Consider the following 8074-nt stretch of genomic DNA (forward strand, 5'->3'; position numbering starts at 1 on the left):
AAGCTGGGACACAAATAAGAAGTAGGCAAATGAGAGTGACAGTAAAATCAACCAAAGTCAAGCAATGGACAGGCTGCACGCCCCTGTATGTTCTTGGCAAGCTCACAATATGTTTTTCGCAACGAGACAGCTTGCACTGTCTGATGGGCTCGACCTAAAAAGGGCCAACAGAAACTAAAATAAGGCTGCTGTAATTCTTCTGGGCAAAGGTGTACACCTACCAGGTGGTTATATACCAATATAGCACTATCGAGAGGCATCACACAGTGTTGTCCTATCTCCCAATTCACATGAGTGCTCACAATCGAGCCTGTGGCTCAAAATAGAAAGACAATGTGTATGCTGTAGGTCTCCTGATAGGTCACAAACATCACATTGTATGTGGATTTGCTTCTTCCAAATGGTAGCAACTACCTTGCCGTACTTCGCGCCTGAATTAGAATCCTTTTGCAAGATCGTACTCAACACTCCCAAAGCTGAATATATATTTGCTATATTAAACGCACGCAACACAACATTAAGTACCATGGAGTGGATCATACAATTGGCCATAAAAAAAATTCTGGGTAAACTCACAACCCGGGTAGTTCTAGCTTGTAGTCAGTTCCCTGGCTGTCTCCTGTCTTTTTTTTTTTAAAGTGCTGAGAGCGCAGCTGCCAAACTTTTCCTTAAAAAAACACCTGGTGCAGACTTTGTGTTCCCCCCTTTTTTAATCACTGGCTTTCTTCAGCTAGCCTCTTTCACCTATTGGCTTTAAACTTTGTCAATGACCTCATGCCTCAGCCCAGGGGAGTATTTATCTTTATCTATTGGCTGTCTGGGTGTATTCTTCCACCTTCGCTCGAGTGCTTGCACTTAACTGCACGAAGGACTACTTTACAACGATAGCCCTCTCAGTCCACTCACGCTGACTCCCTCCTGTGTGTCTTACTCTAATATGCGTGCACAGCATCTTTAAGCACAGTAAACCCAGACCTATGAGCTTTGCCAATGCTTCCATTCCTCGAGAGGTAGAAGCAGTTGTCTAGCTTGCCGCGGAATGAAATAAAAATGTAATCAAACACCCCTCGTGATTTCTCGCGGTTTGCGCCCGCGCAGTCACGCTCGTCTGCTACTAAATATATGTAAGTGGTCGAATTCAGTTTTAGATTACACCGATGTCACTGCGCCCACCCGCAGGTTGCCTTCTCCGCTCGACTCTCTTCCTATACAGGCTAGGCTGGGCCTGCAGTTCTCACTGCCAGGGAGGACTTGAGTCACCAGCAACTCGGGCCGGATGTGGCTACGGCGCACTTTCAAAACCTATACTTTCACACTCATCGTGGTGAAAACCACTGCACCCAGATGGCATGACGCAGGAAAGGCACTTCGGTGCAGTTGCTGTAAAGTCCTGTCCCAATGGAATCCATGGAAGCTGTTTTTATGCATTGTTTACATGTCTATTCTAATTTAAGAGGCCTCCGTAGCACCTGCGGGTATGTGGTAAGGTAGGGCAGTTCAGGGATGTGCGCTTGTGCTTCTGCCTTCCAGTCTCCCCCTATCACTGGCTCACGTCACACTCTCCCTTCCATCTCTGGCATCGCTTCCGGTCTGACCCTCCGTTCCCTGTCGTACCCAGACTCCATATGCCAGGGTCACTGGGTTCCTGCTGATTCTCTCCAGCTCCCTCCCCAGGCTGGGCATGTTCCGACCAGCCCGGGGCACTGGACATCTATGTGTTCAACCCACCCTTATATCATCACCCACTTGTGACTTGCACACCACAGCTTTCACAAGAACACTGGCCCCCGTATAAGTTCTTGCGGTTTACTATTGAAGGTTGCCTGGCTGAAGGGGTCACTGCTTGCTAGTCGCGCATTCTGCCTGCAGCATTATTACGGTATAGTATCAGCCAGCCTCCAGGCGTGCATTTAAGTGTTCTAGTTCCCGTAAAAAGAGCCAGAATCGTAGGACCTAGACTGAAAGAACATGTATGAAATGCGCGCAAAAAGTACTACTTTATGCTAAATATATATATTTATTTCTTCACTATACTAATTCACCACTCATTTTTTTGGGTTCCAGAGTAGATCGTCAGGGGTAGTATATATATTATATATATACACATACACATATATACATACACACACACACACCCCAAACAAAACATCTTCTTATTCTTTCCCATGAAATCAATATGAATGTTCGGCTCACCAATAAACGCAGACAGCTGGACTAGGTGACAGCGGCACTATTTGTTTTGAGAAAACACATTTGAAATCGGGGAATGTTAGTGTGCTATGGTTCGTTTTTCTCTGAAACGTTCAAACGTAGGTATCTAAGCCCCCTGGTTTTTTTTGTTACAGTTTCACCACTTAGTGGAAATGAAGACCGAGGTATGACACATTAGGAAGGATTTCTCCAAAGAGATGCCAAGGATTGAATGGGTTCTGACTCTCCATTCTGTTCCCCACCTGTAACTGGAGTTGCCCTACAGAGGGGTCAAGGTTAAACAGACAAGAAGCCAGAATGCACCTGTCCCTTTATCTGTCTGCCTGTCCCTTGTCTGCCAACCCCTTATCTGTCTATCTATTGTTCTCCTATCTACTGATGTCTGTCTCATTATAGGTCTGTGTGAGTGCCTGTATGCATCGGCGCAGTGCCTGTATGCATGTTGGTCTGTGTACATGCATGGGTGTATCCAGCGTCGTCTTTGTGTATGAATGAATATCCGGAGGTCTGGTATTCCTTGAGAATGAGTGTGTGTAGGTCTCACACACGCCAACATCACGGGCACCTAGGAGAGAGAATCTGAAAATATTTTGAAGAACTAAGTGAGATAAAGTGAGTGCTGCCAGGAACTTAAATTGGTGTGGATTAGCATCATTTAGCATATAAACATCATTTATCCTTTAAAAAAAAAATAAGAAGTCGTCTGCCTAACACTGCCGTCGGAAGGGTGGAGCAGCCGGTGCTGGGTGCCCCGTGCTCTGGAGAGGGCCCTGCACTTCAACTCACAACACCAAAAGAGAAGAAGATTTCTGGCTCACAATACACTAAGGGGCAGATTTACAATTACTGGCGCATCCCTGCATATCGGCAGGGATGCGCCAGTAATTGTGCGCCGCAGCTCCGCCACCCTTGATGCGCCGCATTTACAATGTGGCGCACCAAGGGGCAAAAACGGCACAGATGCGTCACGCATCTGTGCCAAAAGCGGTGCATAGCTGGAGTTGGCCCTATGTGCACAATGCTGCGTCAATCCTTGGGCCTGCTTCAAGCAGGCGCAGGGTTTTGACGCAGCATGGGCCCAAAAGTGACTCAGTGAAATCTTGTAGATTTCACTCAGCCACTTTTGGGAGGCGTTCCTGCGCTGGAACGCCTCCCCCTGCAGAGGTACGCCTCTTCTGGCGCAGGGCTTTACAACGTGACGCATCTGGGAGATGCGTCACGTTGTAAATACCCCACACCATGGCGCATCTTTTGCGCCGCCGTGTCACAAAAGTGGCGCAACGGCGGCGTAAAAGTGGCGCAAGGGGCTTGTAAATCTGCCCCAAAGCAAATAAGACCCGGAAGTGACGCAAGATTCCGCCATCAGAAAGATGTTCTGCTCGACCCAGTGACGCAGGTTTGACGGAGCTTTCACCGCAGACAGCCCCTGAAGAATGTGTGCAGGTCACCATTAGACTGCTAAGGGTCACGGTCAGGGTCATGTTTTTAATAACCGTGAGCCTTGTTGCACAAAGCGTTTTTCTTACATACCAAGAGTCTCATCAGCGTTGAATGGACCTGCAGTGGTGCCGCCTCACCAGGGATTCATTACTGGAGTACTATGGGGTACTTTTTAAGTCGATGGGGTGTAGAATTACAAGCGAGCTACTTACGGTGCATGGACAGAGGCATGCGTAGGTCTCACTGGAATAGCAGAGGGTCCAAGTACTAAGCAGCTGGGTTAGTGTGGGTCAGTATTCGCAGCATTTTCTGCTCAAAGTACAAACAGACAATGCCCAGGAATCATGGGAGAGAGAATTGAGGTGAATTAGCACAGTTGTCATTCACTCCAGTCTGGTGTAACCATGGGACTACGAGCTGGGATTGGGGTGCCATGACTTTGTGGGTCTACTTGTCAGCTGTGTGTCACCGGGCAGTGCCGATGATAGATTACGGCTGTTGTAAGCAGTCGGCATATTGTACTACTGCACATGGCAGGCAACATGAGCTAACCAACAAAGGTCCATAAATCTGCGTCTTTCAGCAGGGAGAAGAGAATATGCAAAGGGCAAAATATAATTTTGCCTGGAGCTCTAAAATTCATTTCGCATTGGATCCTCTAACTAAAATTACATTCATATCTGAAAAGAGGAGAGTTATCTGGAGGACAAAGGACAGATGCTGGAAGATGACCAGGCCACATGTGAGCAGCGCATAGACAACAAAGAGGTCAATTTCAAAGTGGAAAAGGACAGGGGTATACCAAGGGCCACTGGAATTATGTCGCAGGAGAAGGACAAATTATGTGGCAGTGTTGACTAAAATATGAGGCAAGAAAAGGCAAATTAAGCGGCATCTTTTCCGATGATTTTAACTTCATTATTGTGTCATTTTTTCACTTTGTTAACACTGCGCATAGGTTGCACCTCATTAGTACCAGTTTAACACCAAAACATAGCAATAAGCATCAGAAACGTGACCTGTCAACCTTTGCAAATGGCATTTCACTTAACGACAACACGTGCACCTGCATGTCAGTACCTTTTTAACAGTTTGGGGTAAAAACACTTTTTGAAATTAAAATCTGCAGATTATGCAGCAGATGATGGGTTGTGTGGCAAATGTGTCAGATCAATAATTGTGCAAAAAACGTTGGGGCCGCATAATTGCATTCTTTCATTAGCCTTGGGTATGCCTACATGTCAGATATAGAGGTGCAGAAGGGAGAGGCAGAGGTTTTTTATGTAAGAGGTGCAGAAAGAGGCAGGTGACTGGTTGGAAAAAAGGGACATGGGAAAGGGTGATGCACAAGGAGTATGGATTGTGAACAAGAAACTTTGAGAATACAATTATCCTTTCAAACAGTTAAGAAACTCGCCGTATTTCTTTCAGAAAATTGGTTGTTAGAGGCCCTACCGAACTACTTTTACCCCCGTCCTCCAAAACAATAACAAACGCCTCCCTGCCTAAATCCGGAGTGTTGGTATGTACAGGAGTACCGGTATGACTGGTAGTCGGTCTGTTGTTTTCTGTAAGTGTGCTGACCCATGTGTGTGCACATATGTCTGCAGGTGTTGTTCTGTCTGCCTGTGTGATCTATGTAAATGTATGCATGTCTTTGTGCCTCTATGCCTATACAACTGAAGCCTTTTAGCTTTGCCACTGCTGGTTCTACTTACAGCGCCAACGGAGGGCAGTGCAGTAGAGGAGGTTCTTGGGGTGCACAGGACAGTGTGAGAAATATGGTATAGTCCGCATTATACATAATAACGAAGAATCCTTTTATCCTGCCGTGCTATAGGTACATAGCATGGAGCAGGGAGAAGCAGCTGACCCGAGGAACCGAGAGACCTGAATTCTAATCCATTATTTTGCACTTGGACCATAAAAATGTGCCATCCTGGGCACATTACTCATTTGATGTCTGCCTGAGTTATTTTATTAAATCTGGGACCTTTAAACTTGTGCTGAGCATCGGCATTGCATATTATTTAGAAATCAGCACGTGGGGATTTGGTTCCAGCTACTTTGCACGGAAATACACAATGCTTTCACCTTTGGCCTGTTAATGGTTTTAGGATTAATCAGTAAAGTTGAATCGCATCCCTGAAGACCGAATCATGCTGGCGCGCGAGCTACAATCCACAGCGCGAGGCTGCTAGGCTGTCAGCGTACACGGCAACGGGTGTCATGTTACCCACTTAAGTCACGTTGCAGCTTAGGAGCCACATTTGATCGCAGGTCTATGAAAGTGAGTCATGTAAACAATACCTTTCACAGCCTAAAGGCATATGCGGGATACATTGGGAATTAGGAAACATAGTGCACAATGCTTGTGCAACCCTTGGCCCTGCACCCGCTGGCACACTTACACCAGCCACTTCTGGGAAACAACATATAAGGAAAACGAGTACTGGCAAGTCCAGGGTGCTGCAATGCACGGACTGTATCAGGGGAGTACGGAAAGCCAGTTTGGACATTTATACAGAAAACAAATAGCCACAAATCCCACAGTATAGGCACAATGGTCAGACAAATATTAAACGACCCCACTGGCCAATCAAGTTGTCCTGGATACAAGATGAAAACAACAGCTTTCCCTGGTCTCGCAGTTCCTGGGGTCTATCGTCTCGTTTTCAGCATCTTAGGCGGGGGTGTCCCCGCATGCAGCATAGCTCGAGCTGTGGCAGACCCGGGGTTTATTAATTTATTAATTTATTTTTATTTTATGCGTTTTTATATAGCGCGGACTTTACCCGAAGGTGTTAGAGCGTTTCACAATAGGAACAGTACTGATACATGAGGAGAAAATTACAAGTGAACAAATTACAAAAGTGTGGAAATGTTCACCCAGCGCCAGGAGAGCAGTATGAGGGAGCAGAGCCGGCTGCCAGCCTCCCCCACGAACAATGCCAGGCGGCCAGGCGCTGCGAGGAGCCGGAGAGCGGCTAGGCGCTGCAAGAGGGTGAGGAGAAGAGAGAGGGTGAAAGATTGAGGGCTGCACCACAACACAGCTGCACGAGGACCGCCGAGCCTTACCTCCAGCCGATGCCAGGCGCCCCCGAGCCGCGGTCAGCGCCGTCCCGTGCTCCCGCGGGCTCCTCTGCCCATAGCCCGGAGCGGAGAGGCTGCGCCCGGCCGGTGCTGCTGCCGCCGCCGCTGCTCCGCCTCCTGTTGCTTCTTCTTGACGCAACTCCCGTGCGCTGGCGTCTGAAGTTTCAGCGCAAGTTCCCCGGGCATTAGGTGCCTTCAGCTTCCTGCCCGGATTTGACGTCCTCCCTGCTGCCCTCCCACTCCCGACCTGCCGGAGGGGGCAGCATGAACTGCTGTGTCTTTCAGACCCGGCTCCAGCAGTGTTCACAGCGGGCAGGGGAGGAAGTGAGGCCGGTGGAGGAGGGTACCGGGAGCAGGCTGGAGAGCTCGCGGGGGGCGGGGGGCGGGAGGGGGCCCTCGCCGCTCTGATTTTTTGGGTGGGCGGGCGCCGGAGAAGAGAGGGAGTGGCCTGAGCTGAGAGAGGCCGAGGCAGCAGCGGGCACATCTGCTTCCCATGCTTGTGCGAGGTGAGCGCACAGCGCCCCCGTCTGTCTTCCGCTGGAAGTCGTATTCTGCACAATATGAAAGTGCAACATCAAATTCTGCTGTTAGAAATATAACTTTTTAGCAGCCTAGAACCGCTTGATTTTTTATCATCGGAATAGCAACTGTAAATTATGTTTATTGCGAACTTATTGTGAATATAAATGCTCGTGCTTTAGTTACAGAGTCAAACTGCTTGAAATGGAAAATGGAAGTGTAGGTACCTGTTGCTGCTGAAAAGTGATGCACTCACACTAAAAACATAGGAGCAGTGCTGAGGAGTGCCGGTACTAACCCTTCTAAATTAAAGAAGAGCAGGAACTGAATACCTGAGAGTACCTGGCAACTTAAAGCACTGTTTGCAACAGTAGTAGATGGAAATTACCACCTAGAATAAAAATAGTTTTTTATTCATTTATTTTTATTTAAAAAAATGTATATAGCGCTAGCTTGGCCCGTAGGTATCAGAGCGCTTTACGTACACACTGTAAAAAACAGAAGGAAATTGCATTACATAGTAAGCAGGCAGTAAGGAAGCAAACCAGAGATAAAAAAAAATACAGCATGAAAAATAAGTAGTGCATCGGAGGGGGAGAGAACAAAAAAAGGTGGCTAACACAGTCCGGTCACCAACTATCCTTGAATGTCAAGAGAGAGCGGAGTCAACTCGGATATTGAGTTATATTGAGTCACTTGCAAGTTCCGTATCCTTGCTATTCACCCCAAAATGGCATGCAGTCCAGGTGTGTTGGAGCTGAGTCTGATCTGATGATTGGACCAGGGGTGGCTCTAGGCTCATGGCGGCCCT

The 8074-nt window shown here is 47.7% G+C and overlaps 1 protein-coding gene across 1 annotated transcript in view; it reads right to left on the reverse strand.

Annotated features, from left to right (window-relative positions):
- Positions 1–7226, reverse strand: part of CEMIP2 (cell migration inducing hyaluronidase 2) — a 336915-nt gene extending 329689 nt beyond the window's left edge. The window contains exon 1 of the mRNA XM_086961256.1: positions 6730–7226. The gene's annotated coding sequence lies outside the window, so the exon portion shown is untranslated. The remainder of the gene's footprint in view (positions 1–6729) is intronic.
- Between the last annotated feature and the right edge of the window lie 848 nt (positions 7227–8074).

This window comes from Lissotriton vulgaris, chromosome 3_1 (genome assembly GCF_964263255.1).
Source record: "Lissotriton vulgaris chromosome 3_1, aLisVul1.2, whole genome shotgun sequence".
Lineage (NCBI taxonomy): Eukaryota > Metazoa > Chordata > Amphibia > Caudata > Salamandridae > Lissotriton > Lissotriton vulgaris.